Source organism: Dipodomys merriami, unplaced genomic scaffold (assembly GCF_024711535.1).
Source record: "Dipodomys merriami isolate MVZ:Mamm:240054 unplaced genomic scaffold, mDipMer1.0.p SCAF_22, whole genome shotgun sequence".
Classification (NCBI taxonomy): Eukaryota; Metazoa; Chordata; class Mammalia; order Rodentia; family Heteromyidae; genus Dipodomys; species Dipodomys merriami.
In genome coordinates this window covers 7,745,488-7,758,615 of record NW_027203604.1, presented here as the reverse complement: position 1 = coordinate 7,758,615, position 13,128 = coordinate 7,745,488, and the positions used below count along the sequence as shown (strand labels likewise).

Genomic DNA, 13,128 nt, shown 5'->3' with positions numbered 1-13,128 from the left:
AGCCCTACAAATAATATACTTTTATTATACAATAATACTTGACTGTGTATGTATCACATTTTCTTTATCATCTGTTGATAGGTTGATTCTACAACTATTGTGACTAGTGTCTCACTAAATTTGAATGTGTGCAGGCATTTCTATTTTTTTTTTAATTTTATTTTATTTGAGCAGGCATTTCTATTTTATGCAGACTTTGGGTATTATGTCCAGGACTGGTAGAAGAATCATATGGTAATTCTTTTAGGTTTTTTTGTTTGTTTTTTAGGAATAGCAATACTGCATACTATAATGGTTGAACTGATTTATTCATATTCCCACCAACAATGATAGGGGTTCCAATGTCCCCATATCCTCTTCAGCATTTAATTTTTTTTTTTTTTGGTCCAGTCGTGGGGCCTGAACTCTGGGCCTGGGCGCTGTCCCTCAGCTCTTCAGCTCAAGGCTAGCGCTCTACCACTTGAGCCACAGCGCCACTTCTGGCTTTTTTCTTTTTGCTTATATGGTGCTGAGGAATTGAACCCAGGGCCTTAGGCATGCAAGGCAAGTGCTCTACCACTGAGCCACCTTCCCAGCCCATCAGCATTTAATTTTTATTTGATTTAAAATTAGCATAAATTGATTGTACAAAGATATTTCACTGTGATATGTACTTGCATGCATGTGATGTACTATGATCAAATTCACCCCTTTATATTACTCTTTCTTAATCACCCCCCTTTTAACAACTATCAGTGGATTTCACAATCCTGTTTTCAAACACATATATAGCTAATGTACTTTGATCATATTTACCCCCTAACACATTCTCCTCCCCTTTTTCTCCTTCCCTGGTTCCTCACTAAACAGTCCTCTCTCTACAATCTTATCCTGTTGTTGTTGTGATTAGTATTAAAAACTAGATTCTTCCCATGGGTGAAAGCAGGCAATATTTGACTTACTGAGCTTACCTCAGTCCTTTGTCAAGTGAATAGGTTGCAGAAATTTTCCTTCTATTCTCCAGGCTTGTCTGGTAATTACTTTGTTAGGCAGAAGCTTTTTAATTAGTTTTAATTCCATTTGTCACTTCTTATTTTCACTTATTAAAGCCCTACTCAACAAATCATGATAAGATTTCACCATGTGCATGCATATGTGTGTGTGTGTGTGTGTGTGTGTGTGTGTCTGTATGTGTGTGTGGGGGTGGGTATCTGTGTGTGTCTGTCTGTGTGTCTTTGCATATGCCAGTAGTGGGGCTCAAACTAAGGGTTTTGTACTCTGTCAAGACTTTTTCATTTGTGGTGGTGCTCTATTACTTGAGCCATGCCTCTAGTTCCAACTTTTAGTTGATTGGAGATGAGTCTCATGACTTTGTCTGCCTAGCCTGACTTCAAACTGTGATCCTCTTCTCTCAACCTCTTGATTAGCTGGGATTACAGGTATGAACCTCCTGTACCCAGCAGATTTTACCTCTTGCAAAAACTGCAAAAGATACAGCTAATATAAAAGTTGAACACAAGAATTTAAATTACACATGTTATATGTGAATCTGAATATAAATAATCTCATTTTTGAAAGATAGGGGGGTATATAAGTATGATGGCTTAAAGCAAAAATAGAAACAAAATGGTGGTAATGTCAAGGTTTTGTTTTTCCTGCTTTTAGTTAGTCTGTGGTCCCAAGTAAGGAGACAGCTGTTTTTTTCATAGTCACTTTGCAATCACCTTGGAATCTGGGAAGGATGGGACTAATTATATCTTTACAATGGGTGATAGAAGGAAAGGCACTACTCCCAAGGAAAGGAACAGCAGAATTCTCAAGACAGATTACCTGCCAGTCAATACGTACTTATTTATGCTAACCAAACATCTTCAGAACCTATCCATAATGACCAATCAGGCCATACTTTGACAGTACTGTTTAGTTATTATGCATACCCTTCTCCCTCTTCCTTTTAACTGTTTGTCTATTTAAACCTAAGGTTCATGTACCCAACAAGCTGACATCTGAAATGCTTACTCGGCCTCTTCTTATGGTTGCCATGCCACAAAATAAACCTCCTTTTAAAATCCTTTATCACTACCCTCTTCTTATTTAGCATATAGAGACAAGTGGCAAGACCTAATTTGGGGAAGCAAGTCCAGGAGTTTGGGCCAGGAGCCCAAAGTTCAGATTTCATTAACTTTTTTTTGGAACCCAACTGTAACACTGTGTCTTTTCTGCAGTGAATACAGTTTAATTTTTACTCCAGCCAGCTATTGTAACCTCAATGTCTTGGTTTTTAGTCTGTTCCCAATATTCATGTTACAGGTCAGTCATTGATTTGAGAACATTTTTTTTCACCCCCCCCCTTTTTTTATTGTCAAGGTGATGATTGAAAACGTTTTTTTAAGCCAGAATTTGAGACTTTGTTTCTTTGTCTGTTTACTGGTATTTCTACTGTCACTTTTTCCTGGATAGGGTACCCCAACTCAAACCCTTGTCTCTGACTCTTTGCAGTAACATTATGAATTTTCAATCAGAACTTTAGCCATTCTACGGTGCTACGTGCTTGGAACCTAGATATAGACACATAGGCAAAATACCATAAGGGATAGTATTTTTCATTGTAGCTCAATAAGACCTTTAGAGTACTTTATGTTGTGTTTGCACTACTATTTCCTAAGATGACACTAAAATGATATTCTAGTGCTCTATCACACATATAACTAAAGATCTACTTCCAAAAATCTAATTAAAAAGTTATTTTAGTTCTCTACTACTAGATTATCCTCACATCCTCCCAATCCTATTTTAAGTTTTCAAGTAGTTTTAGTTATATAATTACAGAGTCTTTTTATATAGTTCAATTTTATGGTTTAATGTTTGACAGCCCCTTTTTTTTTATATTTTTATCATCTACTTTTTTCATTTTCAACGTTTGATGTAGTACATATACTCCAGGAATTATACTATGTATCTGAATTCCTGAATGTCATAAACACCATTCTTCCAGACTGAATGTGAAAGACATGTTAGTGGGATATAGAACCAGTAGATTTTAAGTGTTTTTGTTGAACTACGCATATGTGCTGTACTATTTTCTACCTTTAAATATTATCATTGAGAAACCGAGGGTCTTTCTGATTTTTTTCCTTTACATGTACAAAAGGATCATTGTGGCTGAATGTGTATATTAGAATTTTCTATTAGTCAGATTTTGATATTTAAATGAATATATTAAGCAGGCTTTTATTTAATCTTCCTATTCACTTAGATTTTCCAATATATATTAATTCTTTAATATTTTCATAAACTTTCCAATTGGTCTCTTCCTTCCATCTGTTATTTTCTTCTGGTATTTTTTCTCCATATGAGGCCTTGCTGGTCCCAGGGTTCAGAACACAGGGCCTAGGTTTGTTCAGCAGGCATAATACCACTTTAACCACACCTCCAGGCTGGTTTTTTCTTACTTGCAGGGTCAGAGAATTTCCACATGCCTGCTCTTTCCAGAATCTACCATTCTAGCATCTTTCAAAGTCTGCAACTATGGGTTTTAGATACAGGACTCATATATAAGTAACCATCATGTAAGCTCTCATTATTCCAGGATTGTACAACATACTTTCTTGCATGGTTGGCTGGAGGTGTTTGCACAAGTATGATTTGATTCAAGAGCCTGCAACTGGATGTAGAACAGGGACCTTATATTCCCAGATCTTCCTTCTATGAATGGAGGTTGACCCAGATAGGCTGTGATCTGAGCCTGCAACAGATGAGATCATAGAAATTATTAAAAAAAATAAATAAATCATCTTCCTTGAACAAAGAGAGCATGGGGATTTCATTTGGGGAACTTACGTATTTTCATAAATGAAAGCACTTTAGGGAACTCACATTCATGAGAGTGGTCAGTTTAATGTCATAATTTAAGAAAGAAAGAGAGAAGACACATTTTGGCATGTTTAGCATAGGGTCATGGAGTACAAGCTTGAATGGTTAAAATGGTAGACAGGCATGCTTTTGAGTATGGCCAACTTGGGTCAAAAAGATGGCAACAGGAATGCCTCTGATATTCAACTTTCATCATTAAGCTTTTGTTCACTACCTTAATTCTTGTGTTCTCTTTGCTCTAATATGATAAATTCAGGGAGTACAATAGAGGCACGCAGAAGACCGGGAATCTATATAGGAAGCTGGCACCAGAGAGAAAGTTATTTGCATTCCTCATCAAGATAGATTTTAAAATGAAAACTCAACAATATACTAACTACAAGAGATATACTTTAAACATAAAGACAAAAATATTCTGAAAGTAATTAATTAAAAATATGTTTCATACAAACAGTAAAAATAAAAAAGTTAGATTTCTGACCTTCAGAGAGACATGATTGTTGAGGGCAATAGCCTTAAAAAACAAAAAAGTGAAGGAAAGGCTGTGAGACTCTGATCTCCAAGTAACCACCAAATATCCAGAAGCGGGCCTATGGCTCAAGTGGTAGAGTACTAGCCTTAAACAAAAAAGCTCAGAGACAGTGCCCAGACCCAGAGTTCAAGTCCCAGGACTGGCATAAGAAAAAAAAGTGGAAATAAATTTTGGGACCTTGCATTAGATGCCTTCTGTGTGCTCCTCTAGGTCCACTCCACATCCCTCCAATTTTTTTGTGCCCATAGAGGTTGGCTTTAGGATCTGCCCCACTGGACAAAGTTACCCTCAGACAAAATTATGGGAGATACTAAGTATTCACTGTGTAAGCCACAAGCTCAGAGTATTACAGTAAATATTTATTTCTATATTGTACAAGGGTCAGAATAGGCAAGACCTGTGGCTCTTCGGCTTCACTGAGAGAAGTTTGTTCTACATTCTGTCTTCTCATCTAGGGACTCCAGCTGAAGAGGCAGTCACTTGGGACATAGCAGGCAAGAGGGGTCAGAACTTTTCTTTCCTGACTGTTACCACATGTCTTTATGGTTAACAGATTCCTTGTAGTGAAATGTTGGTGCTGCCTAACAGGATGTTTCCACAAGTGTACTTGGAGTCCAGCCTCTGTTCCTTCTTCATGATTCTTGGCCACAGGATAAAAGTATTCTTGGCCTGATAAAAAGATTCTTGGCCTGATAAAAGTATGGGACTTGGGGCTTATATTATACATTTGTGTTGTAAAGCCATTATGTTTGTAATAATTTATAATGGCAAGAGTAGAAAAAGCAATATTCTTCATCCTCTTTATAGGAGATAGAAGGGATTATGAGCAGTGAGAAACATACTCCTGGGATGACAATCTAAGATAACAGAACTATTAATTCTGTTAGATAGTCTAGAATATTTCAAAACAGCCCCTAAACCACTCTCCAAATACTCTAAGTCACCAAGATGAAACCATCTTTTCTTTTCTTTTTTCTTTTTTTCTTTCTTTCTTCCTCTCCTCCTCCCCCTCCTCCCCCTCCCCCTCCTCCTCCTCCTCCCCCTTCCCCCCCCTCCTCCTCCCCCTCCTCCTCCTCCTCCTCCTCCTGCTCCTCCTCCTCCTCCTCCCCCCCCCTTCTTCTTCTTTTTGTTGTTGTTGTTGTTCTTGTGGGCTTGAACTCTGGGCCTGGGCGCTGTCCCTCAGCTCTTCAGCTCCAGGCTTTCGCTCTACCATATGAGCCAGAATGCCACTTCTGCTTTTCTGAGTGGTTTATCGGAGATAAGAGTCTCATGGCTGGGGGGGTGGGGAGGACGGAGAGGATTTGGGGGGGCGGGGGGAGGATGGGAAGGGATGGGAAGGGGAAACAAAGGAGGAGGCTACAATGCTTGATAAGAAATGTACTCATTATCTTGCCCATGTAATTGTAACCCCTCTGTACAGTATTTTCACAAAAAAAAAAAAAAAAAAAAAAAAGTCTCATGACCTTTCCTGGCCGGGCTGGCTTTGAACCGTGATCCTCAGCCTCCTGAGTAGCTAAGATTACAGGCGTAAGCCACCATGCCCAGCAATAAAACCAGGAAATTTTCAGACTTTATAAATCACTATTTACACTAGGGTGGACCTCACTGGTGATCAAATGGAAGAAAAGAATGATCATAGGCCAAAGCTGTGCCCATATTTGACTAAAAGCTCTCCGTTCAGCTCAGCAAATCTCCTCAAAAGGGCCCCTTTGGTGCTGTCAATATCTTTTCTCTGACTTGTGATAAGTACTTGTCACAAACTTTCAGGGAAAGGAATATTGAGGACTATCTCTCAGAATATATACTTGCCACTTATGAAACATCGCAGAGCATTCATATGGATTGGTAATTGTTTTTTCAATTTCTACTACAGAACTGCAGAGCCTTGAGGCCTCTCATGACTGGAGAAACTTGAAGAAATAAAAATCTTTCCCATCTATATGTTGACATGTATGAATTTTTGGTAAGATGTAACCCAAGAAAAGTTTTTTGGGCCAAGCACTGGTGGCTCACACCTGTAATTCTAGCTACTCAGGAGCCTGAGATTTGAGAAGCACAATTTGAAGCCAGACATGGCAGGAAAGTCCATGAGACTCTTATCTCCAGCCAACCTGCAAAAAAAAACAAAAGTAGAGCTGTGGCTCAAGTGGTAGGGTGCCAACCTTGAATGTAAAAGCTAAGGAATAGCACCCAGGCCTTGATTTCAAGCTCCGGTGCTAGTACAAAAAAAAGAAAGTAAAGAAGGAAGGGAGGAAGGAAGGAAGAAAGACAGACAGACAGAAAGAAAGAAAGAAAGAAAGAAAGAAAGAAAGAAAGAAAGAAAGAAAGAAAGAAAGAAAGAAAGAAAGAAAGAAAGAAAGAAAGACAGACAGACAGAAAGAAAGAAAGAAAGAAAGAAAGAAAGAAAGAAAGAAAGAAAGAAGAAAGAACGAAAGAAAGAAAAAGAAAAGAAGGAAGGAAGGAAGAAAAGAAAGGAAAGGGAAAAAAGGAACGAAAGAAATATAAGAAAAAAGATGGACATCAGAGGCTCACACCTGTAATCCTAACCTCTTAGAAGGCTGAAATCTGAGGATTGCAATTCAAAGCCAGCTGGGGCAGAAAGTCCATGAGATTCTTACCTCCAATTAACTACCCCAAAGCAGGAAATAGTGCTGTGACTCAAAGTGGTAGAGCACTAGCCTTGAACACAAAAGCTCAGGGACAGAATCCAGGCCCTGAGTTGGAGCCCCAAGACCAGCGGGGGGAAAAAAAGCTGCTTCTAGAAATGTTTCAGGACTATTACTATTGAGCCAGATAAAATTGACCAGGTGCATGAGACGCTTTCTGAGCTAGAGTTGTCTGAGATCTAAGTGTAAAAAAGATAAGGTTTCTGATTCCAAGTACTTCCTATTTCTGAATTAGTGTGTTCTCTGGATTATCTTTCCAGGCACCATAATGAGAATTGAGAGAAGGCACTTAACCTGTCTGTCAGGTATTTATGTGAAACAAACATTCTCATCAGCGCACCTCACAGTGCCAAAGCAATGAACCATTCATTTAATAAGCAGCTCTTTGCTTCTGAGCCACAATTCCTTGTTATAGGAAAAAGTGAAGTAGCATAGAGGTTGGGAATAAAATTAAACTTTAACTTTGTGATTTCTCAGAATGAACACCTGTATTGTGATCATGAATAAGGGAAACAAAACATGCAAGCTCTACTCTCTGTGACTACTGTATTCTCAGGAATAAATCTCTAACAAAGGTTTCCCAAATTTTTCTTTCTCCTTTTCATTTTATTTATATATTTATTTATTTTAATGTTTATTTTTTGGTTGGTCATGTGGCTTGAACTCTGGGCCTGGGCACTGTCCCTCAGCTCTTCAGCTCAAGGCTAGCGCTCTACCACTTGAGCCAAAGGGCCACTTCCAGCTTTTTCTGCTTATGTGGTGCTGAGGAATTGAACCCAGGGCCTCATGCATGCAAGGGAAGCACTTTTACCACTGAGCCACCTTCCCAGCCCATTTTCCTTTTTATTTATTTATTTATTTTCCTTTTTCTTTTTCCTTGGCATTGTCTCTTAGCTTTTTCACTCAATGTTCATGTTCTACCACTTGAGCTATACCTCTACTCCTGGCTTATTGGTGTTTATTAGAGATAAGAATCTCATGGACTTTTGTGCCCCAGCTAGATTTGAACTGTAATCTTCAGATCTCAGCCTCAGGAGTAGTTAGAATTACAGATCCAGAGCCCAACCCTAATTTCTTTCCTTTCCTTTCCTTTCTTCTTCTTTTTTTTTGGGGGGGGGGGTGTCTTAAACAAAAGAATTTTATTTTCTCATTATTCTGTGTGGTAATAATCAAAATCAAGGTGCCGGAAGATTGTTGTGGGCTAGGTTTCTGTCTTCTCACAGATAGCCTTATTGTTACATCCCACGGTCTATTCTCTAGGCTACACATCAGATGCTTTTTCAAACAATGACAAAGAAGAAAGCAGAAAATTTGTGAATCTTAGGTTTAACGGAATTATGATGCTTTGGGCTCTTTGGAAGGGAGTACATATCAAAATCTCATCCGCCTATCACTCCCTTCTAAAGCCATTTGGTTCTCTGCCAAACTCTGGCTAATAAAAAGAGCAAGCAAGCCTTCAGAAGAGAAAGCCTGTAACTATTTTGGAGAGAGACAAGACAAGATTATACGGTAAGAATGAAACAAAAATGTGAGATTCTTTTAGTCAGACTTTGTGAAGGAAGATCTTAAAAATCAAAGAGAACTGTCTTATCATTTCTTCAAAATAAATTATTATTGCAAATAACAATAAGAGTGAATGATAATAGTTGCTACTTAACTTAAATAGTCCATTTTGCTTTCCTTAAAGTGATTTGTAAAATTAGTAAGAGATTGCCTAAATAGACTGTCATTTTCTGTAAATGTTCTTCTTCCTCACCAATGAAACTCTGTAAGGCGAGTTGATAATTATACATTATACTTTTATGCCTTTTGAAGACAAAACTATTAGCAAATTTACAAGTAATTTTCAGCAAAATGAGGACAGCAGAAGCACCAAGAAATAAACCATTTGGGAAAAGAAAAGAAATTGACCAAAATTGGTAAACTCAAAAGCTCATCAGGTTTGCTATTTTGTTTGTTAAAAAATATTTTATTGGCATAAATTGTTTCATTGTGATATTTGCATATATGTATATAATATAGGCTGATCAAATTCATGTACTAAAAACTGTTAAGAAATACATATAAGCATTTAATTTACCATCTATATAACTTTCTTAATACACACTAACAGCTTGTAAAAATAGAAATTTCACCTTTTAAGTTTTTAGTAGTAGGTTTTACTGTGCTATTTTCATACATATGTAAAATAATGCTTCCAATCATATTCATCTCTATCACTGTCTCATTTCTCTCTTCCCCTATCCTGAAGCCTTCCCCCTGAAGCAATGGTCTAAGAGTCTTTGAAATGGTGTTTTCTTTTTTTTAGTAGTAGGTTTTACTGTGCTATTTTCATACATATGTAAAATAATGCTTCCAATCATATTAATCTCTATCACTGTCTCATTTCTCTCTTCCCCTATCCTGAAGCCTTCCCCCTGAAGCAATGGTCTAAGAGTCTTTGAAATGGTGTTTTCTTTTTCTTAAATGGTACGTTTATTTCTTGTGTAGTCTGCTTCCTGGAAATTTCTCACATTTTCCTCTGCCTTATCTTTCCCTATGGGTATATGCCTCAGACCATCTTAGTAAAGAAAATAGCCCCCAATGCAGACGTATGTATGTGTTGCACAGAAACCAAAAACCAAGAATGGAGTTTCCAGGTCTACAATGCAACTCACATGTGCTCCTCTGTCCTGGGCATCTTCAGTGTGACTCATGCTTGTATGCTACCACATTCTTGATCTCCTCTAGAAGGTACACAACTCTGTTCAGAAAATGACAGAATCTTCTATTTCTCAAAGTGAACAGCCCTTGGATTGTATCACACAGATGGAGTTTCCTTAAACAGTTAAGAAGATAGTATGAGCATCACTTTTCTTAGCTCAGATTTCACATTTTCTCCACTGTGTCTGTTTTCTTGGACTCTTGTCCAACTTAAGTGACTTCTGCACTGATTTCCTCAGCAATTTAATGCTTATTTATTTGGATCACTGTTTAACTCCTAACATTTACAGTTAGAATGTAACTCTTTCCCTTCTTTCCATTTAGAGAGAAAAATGAGGCAAACATATTAACTTATGGGTTTAAATAGTCGTGTCTGAAAATAAGAAATATGAAAAGTGGGAGTTGCCACATCTGGCCAGGGTCTGCTAAGAATTAAAGTAAAAGAGCTTGCTTGCAAGGAACTTCTGAGAATGTGTAAGTTTCAATTGTGATTCCAATTAAGGATTCAACATTACAGTCTTGCAGGGGATGGGAAGCATTGGGAGAAAAAATAGTGTATGTCTAGGAATATTTTTACCTGTAAGTCTGATAGCATGATAATTGGATAGTATAATAGTTTTGGTGTTAATTGTTGTTGCTCTTGTTGTGCATATTTTGGCAATGTAAGTGTGATTGGGCCAACTTCAATGTATCATTATTCAACTAGTTTAAATTTTGGCAAACACTAACTAAAGAGGATCAGAATTTCCTTTCTCTATATGCCAAGTTGTGACAGGGATATTTAGAAACATTAAGAGCAAAAATAGATTCCTTGAACAGTAGAAGGAAATTATGTTAAAATCTCTAGTTATTTCATTCCTCCCCTGTGCCTCTCCCCTCCCCCCCCAGCAGTTCTCTCATGTTGATAACTGGATACAAAAATAACATATCTCCCTGGGTTGTGCCCAGGGCAATGAGCATGTGAGGGAAAGCTCTATACCATTGAACCATATCTCCACCCACAAAAGGAACTTTGAGAGAATAGGCAAAGCTTATTATGAGAGGAGAAATAAGCAGGGGGCAGTGAGGAGTTTGAGATATTTTGTCTCTGCCACAAATTCCTGGAGTATGTTGTTACTGTAGATTATGCTACACTATAAAGGTTTTGTTGTTTCTTCATAGTTTTTAAAGAGTTCAATATAGCATAATAGAAAGAAATACAGATTTTTTTAGCAGCAAACACACCTCAAATCCATTATCTGTCATTGACTAGCTATGAGATTTTGGATCTCACTTAACTTTCCTGATTCTTAACACCCCCTTCCCAAAGTGTAACATATGTTAAAAAAAACAAGGACCAAACAAACAACAACAAAACCCTACTTAAGGCAAGCATTGTATTGCATAGAGCAAGTGAGAAGCAGTCATTAATCATGGATTATTTAATGAATGTGAAACCTCTATCCCACATTATCCATTTCTTCTTCATAGAACCTCTGTGATGTAAGTATTCTCTATTTGTAAAATGAAGAAAGTAAGACTTGGAAAGATTGTACTAATCTAGACTAGTAAGTTTCAGGCTAGAAATTAAAATCCAGGGCCAAGTCTCAATAAGATAAAAGACTAAGTAGTAAGCATGAATAAAAACTAACTCTTAACAGAGTTGTATCTCTAGTCCTCTTTTGGAAGCCAAGTTTTAAAAATTCTGGGTTACCATGATTTTCTTTTTGTGCAGATACTAGAACTTGAATTCAGGGCCTTGCACTCTCACTTGGCTTATTTTGCTTGTGACTAGTGATAGCCATATTTCCAGTTCAAGCTTTTTGCTGGTTAATTGGAGATGAGAGTCCAAGGATACTTGTCTGACCAGACTGGCTTCAAATCTCGACCCTCAGATCTCAGCCTTCTGTGTAACTAAGGTTATAGTCATGAGCCACTGATACCCAGCCAATTATATTCAACTGTAAAAATATTAATGAGAAAACATTACAACCTTTCATCTATTTCCACATGGCTACATTCTCTGTTGTCTAAGGAAAGGGTTCACTGTTAGCCACTACAGAGGATCCATTCACAAAACTGGCTGAAAGCTTTACTTCTAATCAGCACTGAGTATACATATAATTGCTCTCCTTCAAATATTTCATAAAAGATTGTCAAAGTTTTCCTAGCGATATCAGTATAACTAATAAAGCTCTATGTTTCCTTAAAGAGTATAACAACTTCATCATTTTGTGCTCAAATCTCAACCACTTAATTTTTTAGCCTCCTAGCATGTGAATAGCAGGTATTTAAGAAATGCTATTTAGTAATTTATATTTTCTTTTTAAAGGAGACATAATATGATTATCTCCACTCATTTTTCATTTAGGGACTTTTTATATCTTAAAACACACATCCTTAAACCTAAGTTTATTAGTGCAAAATTCCTCCTCCCTGAGATTTTATTTTACCATTATATTTTATGCAAAAAATTTGTTAACCTTTCACACTCTATAGCAATTCTGCTCAACAATACTTTAGCAGTAGTCAATAATTTATATGAATAAATTGTTACTAGTATTATTGAGATTATTAAGTTTTCTAGAGTAATAATTCATCCTAATGTTTTTTAAACATTTCAAGCACAGATATGGGTACCAGCATTCATTCTGATATAATTTAGTGACAATCTTCAACTTTTTTTCCTCAATAAGAAAAAAAATCTCCATGGAACTGAGGAATGTGGCTTAGTGGTAGAGTGCTTGCCTAGCATGCATGAAACCCTGGGTTCAATTCCTTAGTACCACATAAACAGAAAAAGCCAGTAGTGGCTCTGTGGCTTAAGTGGTAGAGTCCTAGCTTTGAGCAAAAAAAAAAAGGAGCTCAGGGACAGTGTCCAGGCTCCTAGTTCAAGCTTCAGGACTAGCAAATAACAAACAAACAAAACTCCATGGATATGTATCACTGAATGGATAAGTACAAGTATTTTTATTTACATAGGTTAAATTAATATATGCCACTATTTTTTTTATTAGAGTGTACATATTTCTTTTTTACTGATTTGCTCAACAGTACGTTTTGGGCTGGGTACCTGTGGCTCATACTTATAATCCTAGTTATCTGGGAGGCTGAGAATGGGAGGCTTTTTATTTCAAGTCAACCCAAGCAGAAAAGTCTTTGAGACTATCTCAATGGAAGAAGCCAGGCACGGTAGCACACAGCTGTCATCTCAGCTATGGTAGGATCTGCCTAAAACAGGCAGATCGAGATCTAGACATACACTTAGGCAGGGAGCAACACCCTGTCTCAAAAATTACCAGCTAGCAAAAAGAGCTGGAAGTGAGACCTTGCAAAAGATCCTGAGTTCAAATTCCAGTATACCTGTTTAAGTATGTTTAGAAACAACATAATCAG

The 13,128-nt window shown here is 37.3% G+C and overlaps 1 protein-coding gene and 1 long non-coding RNA gene across 3 annotated transcripts in view; one reads left to right on the top strand and one right to left on the bottom strand.

Annotated features, from left to right (window-relative positions):
• The window catches only part of Il33 (interleukin 33), a 67,564-nt gene that overhangs the window by 20,610 nt on the left and 33,826 nt on the right, over positions 1-13,128 (top strand). Inside the window, exon 1 of one of the 2 annotated variants that reach the window (XM_070033234.1) lies at positions 8,462-8,559. The exons of the other annotated variant lie outside the window; for it this stretch is intronic. The gene's annotated coding sequence lies outside the window, so the exon portion shown is untranslated. Of the gene's footprint in view, positions 1-8,461; positions 8,560-13,128 lie in introns of those variants that run through there. 2 annotated transcript variants of the gene reach the window in all.
• Positions 3,264-13,128, bottom strand: part of LOC138834659 (uncharacterized) — a 97,325-nt gene continuing 87,460 nt past the window's right edge. Inside the window, exons 4-5 of the long non-coding RNA XR_011374230.1 lie at positions 9,708-9,868; positions 3,264-3,724 (exon numbers count right to left, since the gene is read on the bottom strand). This is a non-coding gene — a long non-coding RNA (uncharacterized lncRNA). The remainder of the gene's footprint in view (positions 3,725-9,707; positions 9,869-13,128) is intronic.